Source organism: the organism of the source record quoted next, unplaced genomic scaffold (genome assembly GCF_019419815.1).
Source record: "Pyrus x bretschneideri cultivar Hongxiangsu unplaced genomic scaffold, Pyrus_bretschneideri_v1 Contig4, whole genome shotgun sequence".
NCBI lineage: Eukaryota > Viridiplantae > Streptophyta > Magnoliopsida > Rosales > Rosaceae > Pyrus > Pyrus x bretschneideri.
Window position 1 is genome coordinate 10,534,543 of NW_025999723.1, and position 12,939 is coordinate 10,547,481.

The 12,939-nt window shown below is 32.3% G+C and overlaps 1 long non-coding RNA gene across 1 annotated transcript; it reads left to right on the plus strand.

Annotated features, from left to right (window-relative positions):
* Nucleotides 1-1,444: 1,444 nt before the first annotated feature.
* Nucleotides 1,445-2,863, plus strand: LOC125468700. The gene is made up of 3 exons (XR_007251071.1): nt 1,445-1,705; nt 1,789-1,996; nt 2,091-2,863. It is a non-coding gene; the product is annotated as an uncharacterized LOC125468700 (long non-coding RNA).
* The last annotated feature ends 10,076 nt before the right edge of the window (nt 2,864-12,939 follow it).

Here is a 12,939-nt window from a genome sequence, read left to right on the forward strand (position 1 = left end):
TGGGATCTATCTATCATATGCCCAGTTATTTTTTCTTTCCCATTCTCTTATAAATTAGTGGGATTTATTATATTATGACAGTACATCCCACTGCAAAGAAGTAGAAAAATTCAAGAAATTAATTAAGTAATTAATTGTGCTTGATAATATTCCATCCCACTATGAGTTGACTGATGTTTTAAGTTGGGAAGTGATTTTTGTACATTTTAAATTCTCAAAGTTGATTAAAACAAAAAACATATATCGATAATCAAGTGACACAAATACATAAAGTTTGTTCGAAAATTATTTCTTTTTTAGGTCGCATATCACGACATGTTGTTACAGTCTTTTGTAGTGATGGTACATGGTAGGTGACTAATCATCCAAATGAAACCTTGGACCTTACAAAGAGTACACTCAAAAATATTTCTTAAAAAAAAGATGGACCTATAACTCTAATGAAAAAAAATAAAAATAAAATAAAATCTTAGACCAATAATTGGACCACCCCACAGCTTGTGTGAGATATTGGGACTGCAATGGTAATTATCAGTATATGGTGTGTGGGTTTGGTGACCCAATCAAAAATAAAAGGAATAAAAGTATTGTACCCATTTGTACTAATGTTGGCCAAAAAAATTGTATGTAGGCATTTGGAAAATAAAATCCTTAAAATAATTATTACAGGCAATATTGTTGAATTAAAAAAAAAAAAAGAGTATAATGTGTTGCATCTCCTTCTTTGTATTACACAACGAAATAAGAATTTACCTAATCATGATTAAGATTGAGAGTTTGGCAATGTAGCATGCCTGGCCAAAAATTATAATCCACAATTTAGTGTTATGGAATGGTACATCTGTAAATTGGTAGCATGCAGTCAAACAAAAATTCACATATTTAATAATCTAAATTGACAATCTGACAATATAACATGTCAAACGTATATTTTTTAAAGTTTAAAGTCTTTTTGTTATGACTCATCCATGATTTTATTCTATTTTCAATGTCTCTAGAGGCAAGAATGCTGACTTTTGTTGACCACCGTGTTGTGACACGTGTGACTTATCCTTTTAGTATATTATAGTAGTGCTCGTTGATACAAATGTGCGAACATAAGCAAAACAGAATTTGGAGTTCAAGGGTATTTTTGTAATTTTATTAAATTGAGGGACACTTCTATTATTTTATTCTGATTGGGTTTTCAGTCACTGGGACCCACTTTCTCACTTCTCCCCTCCTCACTCTCATTGTCTACCCTCCTATTTTTATATTCTTCTTATGCCCTCCTATGATATGTAATCACGGTTAAGTTACGTCAATATTTTATATTAAATTTTTATAGAAATAATAAAATAAAAAGTAATAAGAATATAAAATATTGAAGTGCTTAACCGTGACTACACAAACAAGAAATTATGGAAATGAGAGGGCAGACAATTCCGCTCCCTCTTTCACTCACTCGGCTCATCCTCTTTCTGTCTCTTTCTCTCTTCTTCTTCTTCTTTTTTTCCCCGACCTGCACACATAACAACTATGGCGAAGCCGACGTTCTTCGGCAAACCAATCCCATTAAACCATCACTATCGTGACCTAATCTTTCCCGTGGAGCTAACCGTTGTCACTTTCCTTCGAGATTTGAAGCCAAGATATCGATTTGAGAAGCTCTAATGACTAATGAGGTCCGAACTTCCCGGCAAGTTCCTGCCCTTTATCGGTGAAGGTAAGGCCTAAAACCACCACCAATCTTTTCCTTATGTTAAGTAGTTTTTGTTTCATGTGAGGATTGATGAACAAATGATGCAGATAGAAGAGGGAGGAGTTTTCCCTATTTTTCGGCGAGAAAACAGAGGGCTGATAGGGGATTTCGAGAGAACGGCAAGGAATCAACCCTCGAGACCACCATTATCGTGTTCATCTAAATCCCAATAGTTCTAATATGCCCTTGGATCAGACGTGAAGAGTAGGCCAGATTTCGACAAATCTAGATATGGGTAAACCCGGTACCGATATGGTAAGCCAACCTTTTTTCAAATCCGAGTCAAAATATTCTTAGGCATATTCCCTATCAGAATCTCATCAAATACCTGGTGACTGGAATCTTTCAGATTCCAACCAACGGCGACATAATATTTTACCGCCGGCGACCATTACCTATACCAGCGCGTGACGGCGCATGCCAACCTCCTGCCGGTGCGTGCGACGGCGCATGGCAGCGAACCTGGGTTTTCGAACGCTTGAAATGGTCGTCTTCGCAGTATTCAATTGGTTTACTAACTAGATAAAGGTTCTTTTACTTTGAGTGTTATCCTCAGGATTACAAAAAGCATGCAGGGCAAGGTGGTTACAACCATACAGTGTATCTATGAGTGAGCTTTTGCATTTAAACAATATTACATAGGAAACGTTAACAAAAAGCTTCTGGTATTGTTCATTTTAACGAAAAATCACATTTTTACATCAAAATTAAAATTCAAAGTTTTCAAGTTTTTTTTAATTAATTTTCCTTATTACATATGTGTGTGTATATATATTTTTTTGGTACTGGTTTTATATGATGCTTTTATATCATTCTTTGCTTTTACTTAGAATATGCAATTAATTATTATGACGACCACGATGTGATTTATGAGCTTGAGAACCTCTATTGAGAAATGTTTACTACCGTGCATTATTTTTGAGAATTGCAAAACTTTATATGCTCTTATGATTTGTGACGCTTGTGATTTTGAGCGTTCGAAAGCCCATGTCCACAGCCAGGCGCCGCCGCACGGCAACGAACGTGGGTTTATCCATGCATGTTTATATATGACTTATCCGCTCATCATGTATGCTTACACAGTATGTATAGTACTGTCTGGAGCTAGGACCAGCTTCATGTGTATGTTCACATGTACCATTATGCTCACATTAACGCAAAGTCTTTTTCGACCATCAAAATAGTACAGGCCGAAAAAAGATCGAGAATAGCCGAAGAGAGATCAAAGCCCAAAGAAGAAAAAGAAGTCTAGTGCCCAATGGAATTAGAAAGGAGCATTTTTGACCGCTATAGCCAACCGCCCGCCAGTTTGGTTTGACTAAGCAACATAAAATACTTTCTGACTGACAATGATATATGGGTAAATTGACAACTTTATGGCACAGGGCTCCCGGAACAAGTCTACTCAAATACCAACTCAGGCCACATGTCGGTCACCGTTTGAAGGCAGAAGCCTAGGACAAGACGTAATGGGCAATTGGATCCTTACTCGGGGGGACTACATTTGACTAGTCAAGGTTGCGCTTAGTGCTCGATCGCATTGGCCCAGAAAAACATATAATATCGACTGAACAACTGTCACTTCATTACCACATGTCTTGATGAACGAGATAATAGCCAGCACACCAGTCTATATAAGTTGCTCATTTAATGCCAGAATAGTAAAGTAGGTGAGCCTCAGACTTTCTAAGCTTGCTGAGGGCCTATATAAGGGGTGAACATCTCTTGCAAATGGGTCGGACGAATGAGCAAAGAGAGAATTTAGTCTATAGACGATCATTTCTTGTAACCTGCAAATCATATATTACGAGCAACGCAGATCAATTGAAAAGAAGTAAACCCTTAATAGAACGCCCCCTTATTCACAAACACAACCAATGAAAGTTATGAAACCCTACTAATTATTCGAAAATTACTTAAAACTCATATTAAAATATCATAAGCTTAAATAGAACCAATGTTGTAAATAATATCATAAGCTTAAAGCCTAATCGCTAAAAAATCAAACCCAACTGCATCTAACAATCACTCTAAATTAAATTTTGGATTGAGATTTAAGCTGTGAAACGTACTTGGTACAAAGAGGGTATTGACCAATGTGGCTTACTACACTTGTTTTTTTTTTTTTTTTTTTTTTAAGAAAGACAACTGATAATAAGTCACGGTTATCCATCCCTTCTAGGAGCCGGAAAGACTCTAGAGATGTTGAATTGAGATTTAAGCTGTGAAACGTACTTGGTACAAAGAGGGTATTGACCAATGTGGCTTACTACACTTGTTTTTTTTTTTTTTTTTTTTTTTTTTTTTTTTTTTAAGAAAGACAACTGATAATAAGTCACGGTTATCCATCCCTTCTAGGAGCCGGAAAGACTCTAGAGACATTTCAACATCTTCTGATCACAAATCTAGCTTACTAAACTTCTCAAGGAGATAAATTATAACTAGTATATCTTTTTGAACAGAGATGGAAGTGATCTATTTGGTGGTCCTACTCCCAATGATGAAAAACATTAATATATAAAGTACTGTGTGTGGTCTCACCGTACACGTCTCATTAAGCTTAGCCACGTGGTTTGTACCATTCCGTACCCACGTGTTCATGAGCCCACTAGTATTTCCTCTCACCAACAGGATGCTCTCGGGATTCTTTTGATAAAGATTATTGGAATTCATGAATTGTGTTCGTTTATCATATATTGTACGATCAGTTTTTATCAGATACTGTTTGCATTTAATTTTAAATAAGAATATTTAAAATAATTTTTAACTGCATAATATACGATGAATGAACACTATTCATAAATTCTGAGATTTTCACAAAGATCCGGATTCTTCCTCTCCGATGCAGGACATTCTGTTTCCAAGTCATTGGACAAATAAAATACCCAACAAATAATTTGGAGGAAAAATAAGACTTTTTTTTTTTTTTTTTTTTTTTTTTTTTAAATTGAAGAAAAAAAATTTAAAAATTGGACAATGGATAGCTAGCATCTTTTGGAGATGCTCATACTAAACTGGCTAGTTATAATAACTTTTGGATGATTTTCATACTAAACTAATAAAATTATAGTTAGCATTGTTTGAGTGGTCTAAATGAGGAGTCAAAAAGTTCTATTAGCAAAACAGTAAAAAAAGACAGTATTGGTGTTTTTCAACTGAAATAACAATTCCTATGTAAAATGACATGAAATGGCAGCAAAAAAGTTACGGTCAAATTTGACAACAGCTTCAAATCAATTTTATGTGATTAATAAATGCTTTTCATCATTCTATTATTATTATTTGTTTTAAAAATACTTATTACAATTATGAAAAGTAAATAATGTAATAACTAATAGTTCAAATTTAACATATCAGGTAGAGTAATGTCATCTTTCACTCGAATTGAAAATCATTTAGTCATCCAAGTAACATATTTATGATAAACTATTCATTTATTTGATATATTTGAAAGACTAAACGATTTTTGATTCAAAAAGATTTTTTGTATAGATGTAAGAAATTGAACATTTTCAATTATAGAATTCATGCTGTGAGGATACCTTATTCGCAAAGGATGAGATATGTGTATCCCATGTTGGGGTATGTGTGTGCAAGTATTATACTTGGTGAATTTGGCTCTTCATTGTTTTCCTTGGTGTTGCACTTCTTTGATAATATATGAAGTTAATGGATGTAGATTAAGGGATTAATCTCCGATTACACGGATGCACGTATGCTATATGTTCAGCAAAACAAATACTTCAGGAAAAATAAAAATAAAACAATGCTATACTTATCAGATTTTTTATATCACATTTGTTTTTTAATAGAGGTAGGGTAAAAAAATGGTATAAATGTGGTAAGACTAACATGTTTGTTAAAAAAAAAAAAAAAACACATGCGCACTCAGTGGCAGAGCCATAAATCCTTCACAGAACGGGCCTTCAAGCCAAATGAAAGAAATTAGAAAGAAAAAAAAATAGTTACAAGTACAATTAATTGGAGAACAATCAAAGGGATTCTTTTTTTTTTTTGTTTTGTATTATCATGTAAAATTTTAATCAAACAAGACAGATGGAGCTTTAGAATTTGTATGCAAAATTTAGTATTAAGATGATTATATCATAAGAACAGAGCTTGTTTACGAGGTTGAATAAAAAAAAGACTAACACATTAGACCTGAAAAAAATTAAAGTCATGGTTAGCTCAAAACTATATTATGAGATTTTTCCTTCAACATAATTGGATCATCCTATAGATTGTATATTTGTATAGACTTTGTTTTATATGGACTGACCAAAAAAAAAAAGAATTGGTTATGAAAAATCAAAATGTTGTTGGCAGAAGGCTTATATGGTAAAACGAAAGGCTAGTTATAAGGGTTAGATATGGTAATAAAATCATAAAATTGTTTGCATAAACAAATCTCAAACTCATGAGTTGCTGAAAACTTTAAACTCTACTCCACTGATAGGCTATACACTCTTTATTGTATGAACTAGCAAACATTATATATAAATTGATGAAATTTCAGGATGGACCCTAGCTTATTCGACATTCTTGTAGCTTCGCCCCTGTGCGCACTTAACAAAAAAAAGGTAGTGATAAATTTGATTTCCTCTCCACAACACATGGATGAAGAAAAAAGGAAATAACTCTTGGACACGGTTTGCTTAAATACTGGGCACTTCATAATGAATAAAATTAACAGTGATCAATCGATGAGAAACAGAGGTTGACAGGATATAAATATATATATATATATGTATGTATGTATGTATGTATGTATGTATGTATGTAATGTAATTATATAGAACTAATGTGCGTATTATGTTGTCCCAAATCGTCGGACATACTGAGGTACATTTTCTTTAATCTAACATCTCAATGTCTTATATTCGTTGCAAATCCAATATTCAAATGAAGTTGATGCTGATACAGCTCTTGCAGTGGACCGCATGCCCTAAACTATTAATTTTGACCTATATTTTTCTACCATCCTCTAATTTTTATATTCTTTGGCACCTTGTACAGAGATGAGAATTGATTAAGATAAAAAACAAATTAATATAAAGTAATTTCATACGATACCGAATATAAGCATCAATTGGCAAGTGACTCCTTATCATAGTGGTAGAAAAATGTTAAACCTTGCATAACGGAATGAGTTTAAATCTTGTCGGTGACTAATTTAACATTTACCATAACAAAAACTGTCGTTCAACTATATATATAAGAATCAATTGAGAGAAAAATGCCAAAAGCAGAATGAGCTTTTTCAGCTGACTTGTAAGAACATTTTATGTCCTGGAATATTATTGCTTGTTTGGATGTAATTGAGAAAAAAATGCCAAAAGCAGCATGAGCTTTTTCAGCTGACTTGTAAGAACATTTTATCTCCAGGAATATTATTACTTGTTTGCATTTACTTTTAAAATGACTGAAAGTGGTTTTGGTGAAAATGTTTTTGGAATCAATCCTTAGTAAAAATGCAAGTAAATTCTGAAAAAACGTTTAAAGTGCTTCTTGCAGAAAGCACCTTAAGTGTTTTTAAACCAAAAAATATTTTATCTAAAAACGCTTTTAATCATTTTAAAAGTATATCCAAACGAGCCATTAATTAATCATAATCTTGCCATTTTTTTCTTTAAATAAATAATCATAAATCTGCCATATAGTCCAACTTTTGTTTTTTTTAGTATTTAGTGATATTTTGAAATGAAAGTAATATATTATTTGAATATATATAATACGTGATCTTCTCAGCATTAAGGGACGATTTCACGTTGATAATCTAATAACATATAAATTCGCCAGTTTTGCACAAAACGTCACGTTGTGTGAATATATAGATAATATACAACGACAAAACAATAATAATAATAATAATATACAACATATAATGTTTTTCAAATATTCACCAATTAGATGCTAAGAACCCTCTTTATTCTTCTTAATTAGCTTCACTATATTTGGAAAATGATTGGTGGGCGTTGCTAGGGTTTTCAAATTTGAAGACTAATTAACTCAATTAAAGTACGGAAATTTAAAGAAAACAAGTAAGAAATTCTACAACAGTCAACAGTCGTGGTTCTTATGTCATGGAAATAAAATTCAGATACTTCTAAGATCTTATACATAGGTTAGTTTTACACGTTTGTAGTTTTTTTTTTCTTTCCAAAATGATAGATTTTTTTAATCAATACGAATAACAGTGTTTACATCCTCAGCAAGAATATTGAGTAAAAATTCAAAAAACAGTAATCTCCATCTATGAGCCCCTCATACGAATAAATATGAAGCCACCGAGTGAGCCGCCCTATAGCAAGCTAACACGTTTGTAGTTGAACGTGTATACGTATGCATGCACGTGTGAGATTCATGTTTGTTTTGCCCTTGAAATATTCTTTGACCATACATAGGGAAGGGAAGATGAGCCATGGAGGGAATCGTTATTAGTTGCTTAGTCATTATTTTTTAGGTTTTTCAGCCAAAATAGTCCTTGATATCTGTATAACACATCCTTTAGCCTTTGAGATTTGAAATCAATAGAAGTGATCCCTGAGATTGTCCACCATCAATCATTTTGGTCATTTCGTGCAAAATTATATTAAAAGGACAAATATGCCCTCAATTTAATAAACAATAAGTCAAAATTGTTTGACAAAAATTAAAGGTATTTTGGTCATTTTATTTTTATTTAATGGAGATTTTCCAAGGAATGATCAAAATGATTGATGGTGGACAAACTCAGGAACCAATTCTATTGATTTCAAATCTTAGGGACCAAAGTGAAGATTTATGCAAATCTCAAAGACCATTTTGGCTAAAAAAACCTTTTATTATGTAATTTTGAAGGTTAACGAGAACCATTGCTTCCAAACCAACCACTAAATATTTACAAAATATTATTATATAGCAAATAATGAGCACGCGCGGATGAGAATATTTTTTTTCATACATTAAGAAAAGCTCATGGTGGAATAGGATCCAATTTATAGTCTATGCTCTACACTATTGTTTTATTATATAGCACCAAATGATTCTTATATTATGCTAATTATTAATTTCACTAATCTTTCATATAAGTATATTGTTTTTTCTCCCCATCTCTTCTTATTTTTTTGAATGTGGTTTGGTAAAGCGACTCCAGCTATATTAGCAAGCATAAAAAACATAACTCTTAAAATTGAATGAACGAAAAACCCATAATTTTTGGCATTCTTCTATCGTTTTGGGATGCATTTGATCAACGTTAAATGTTTATTACTTGGTTTTTAAGATATCATTAAAGTGGCAAATGAAAGTGATGCATCATGTATAGACTCATGTGTATGCATTTATGGGTGGATAACAATTAGATGATATTGAGGAGAAATTTTTAGTGTGCTAGAAACATAGTCCGGTACATCAAGTGTCATAATTTAATTGGTTGATCAAGCTGTGTTTCCAGCACACTGAAAAATCATTCGATAATGACAGGGTATATGTTTTAAGAAACCAACTTTAAATTAAGGCAACAGAAGAGGATTTGATTCTTGCTATGCATCTTCTCAAACATTAAGCAAGCTTTTTGACTCATAATCTTCATTCCTCGATCGATCCCCACTAATCCAAAGAACAAAACAATTAGGGAAAAGTTTTGACACTTGAAGTAACAACTATTAATTAATTTTCTGATCCTAATTATTCCAGACTGGGAAACGCTATGGTTTACAATATTAATTTTCTGATCAATAGTGATATTTAGGCTTAAAATAATAAAAATGACTCTTCCCACCTCTTAAGGGTTAAGATCTCCTCCATTACTAATAATTACTCCAATAAAAATAATATTTAAAGTTGAATTAACCCTAATCGAATAATATTCTCCATCAAATCTGCAGATTCCATTTGGATTGGAGATTAGATCCCTCCAATTTGACAAACAAAATTAAAACATGGATGATCATTGGTTACTAATTGCTAAGAAAATGGCTTATTCTGTCGTCGTGATCTTTACCTAAGCATCTCCTTTGCTTTCATTTGACACAATTTTTTTGTATAAATAGTTGGTATCTTGCCAGAATCTTCTGAATTGTTTTCATTTCTTTGGGTTAAAATTAAATAATTAGTCTTTTCTTATAGGAGATCATGCTAAAGTTTAAGAGCGGTTTTATCCAAGCACCTATTTTTATCTTTCATACATTTTTTTTTAGTTTCTATTATTTGATTTTCTTCAATTTATTTAGTTCAGAAGTTAGAAATTAAGAAATGTATGTGAGAAGTAAAAGAGGATGTTTTGATAACACCACATTGATAATTGGCATGCTAAACTTGAGAGAGAGAGAGAGAGAGAGAGAGAGAGAGAGAGGCCTTAAAGTTAAGGGATATGCCCTTGTTGCGAGACATATAATATTGAGAAGAAAGCATGATTGGTGGGACAATTGTTTTCGACTGCAAACCCCACATGGAGATGGAGATCAATTCAGTTTGTGTTTCTTGGCTTGCCCTAAACCCTAACACATTATTAAGGAGGTACTTTCACTCCTGAGGCGTGGGTACCCTAGTCCTTTGCCCTTTTTTGTGCTTTGATGTAGGTGCACCCTAAATAAAATAATTGAGAATTGTTAACTAAATTAATCCGAGTGCCAAGATAAATTTTTTAAAAGAAGTGAGCATTTTAGGTTAGAATTCATGTGAAAACAATAATGAGTAACTAAATTACGGTGAGTTTAATTGTTTATGAATATGTCGGTGTAATGCTCTTTATGCAATGAATGAAAAATCTTACGTTCAAAAAAATTTAATGAAATCCCTTTATATAAGTTAATCACAAATAAATTATGTGTAGTGTTACGTATCATTGAAGATTATATTGATTTTTTTTTTGTTTTGAACAAATGATATTATCGAGAGTGAGGGAATGAGCTAAGCCTCACAATATACTAACAATAATGTGGCTCAAATTCGTTTTTGGCAAGAATTGAATCTAAGCCTACTTATAAATGAAGAGGAATACCACTAGACCGCATTACTAAGTGACGTATTGTTTCTTAGTTGTGAATCATCTTTCCTTAACAAACAGAGTAGGGAATAAATTGGGTTCAAAGATTGTTGCTTGTCTTATATTATTCTTTGTACCTTAAATTAATAGGGGTTTAATAAATAGCAATAAAACCTAGATTTACATCTCTAAAAGAAACTTGCACTTTCAAAAGGATAATTATTTTTATGGGAACGACATATTTTCTATACAAAATGAAGAACATGATCCCTTATAGAAGGATACTTGCAAACAAAAATATGAAATTACAAATAATATCCTAGATTTGGTAAGAAACTGTAAGAGACAGAGGAGTTCATAGAAATCAATGCATCTAGTGTTATAAGATCATGTGAGAGATGAAAGCTCTTAAACCAATTGGGAGATATGAAAACGTCATACTTTTATCTAGACTCTGCAAAGAAGAATATCGTGACTCTAAAATGCCATACGTTGACTAAAAATCATTTAACAATAGATCCGACGAACTCAACAATTTACCTCTGATATTTTGGTGAACCATCATACTGACAACACAACCAAACTCATCTATAGAGAGACTATCTAACTCACATAAATACCAAACTTGCTTATCGCGAGACCACACAACTCATACTGAAATTCTTGAGTTATTATAAACATAAAACCTAAATAAAACAAGAAAACAAAAAATAACACATAATTTATTACTTAACAAGATTCTCTCATTAATAGCTCGCAATTGAAGCTGATCGGATCATTATCGTCGCTTAAATTAGATCCAAACTTAATTCCACAATGCACTGATCGAGCCGATGAGTCCAACATGTAGACAAATGAGTAATGTGACTACCTATTTGTACTATCATTTGTTTTATCTCTTTAATAGAGGTAGGGCTCGTCAACGCATGTTGGTTCCATATTTATTAGACAAACGATATAAATGATGATAAAAATAAATAATAAAAGTGACATTTTTATAGACGATTGGATAGAAACTACATAACCTTGATGGAGGTTCCCAACTCTCTCTAATCACACAACATTTTAAACACAAAAATATACAAGGGAGTTTGAGTGAGATTTTGGTCCATTCTGGCCGTATAAATCATGTTTCACTTTTGACAAAGTTTGGAATTCTGGTAGCCGTTGGATTAAATTTTTTTAGTCAAGAATCTTTGAGATCCTTGGGACCTCGTATGCTTTCTCTGCCCTTTCGACCTAGTTATATGTACTTTTCGGTAAGAAAGCTCATTTCATTTCACCTTTACATAAGTAGAAGAAAAGGAGGTGGGCCCTTTGTGGAAATTGCCAATAAAAAAACATTCATGTGGGGCCTTCTTCCCTTGTTTTCTTGACTTTATTTAGGAAACCTAATATATTTGGAAATGAAATAGAGACTGAGAGAGCAGCTGCAAGAGCCTTGCACATTTTTAACCTCAAATTTAATGTACGTTGAAGCAAGAAATAGATGTCAATTTTTAAATATTATTAAATTTGAAGAAAGAGGGTTAGTTGAAAAGGACCTATCATTCTTCATTAAATATAATGAGTTATCCAAGCCAAGTCAAATTTAATTTTTGTTGCACAAATTAAAAGAAGAAGATGAATTAGTCATGAAAAAACTTATTCATTTCCATTGATTACAATGAGTTGTCTAAACTAATTCAATGTTGGACACCAAACAATGCATGTATATACATGTTATGCAATCAAGTTCGTCAAAATGTCTGAAGATATCCTAAGTTTGATTTGCTTACTCAACAATATATATAAACTAAAAATCATATGATCTCCAACAAACTTAATTTAATAACTTCATCTACGATAAAGGTACGACCCATCAGTACAATTAAGTACTACCTTTATTAGAAACGTGATACTAGTCTGGTCTTCTAAATATGTTCTCCCAAACATTTTCATTTAGTAATACTTCAATTTGTGAGATTGCTGGACATGTTTGTGTTGTTTCCTAACACCTAATGTTTGGAGTCTAATGATTCTCTAACATAGTCTTAACTTGATATGCATTGTTGTGTTGATCTCCAACAGTTGAGTTTTGTTTTGGTCTAATGATAATCTAACAATTTTGATTAAACAATAAATAGTAATTAGCTACTATCATCATATTTTGAGATTTTTTGATATATCTATCTTATGAGGTCCAATGTCTTGTTTCCACCATGCAACAAAAATGCATTGGAACATCACA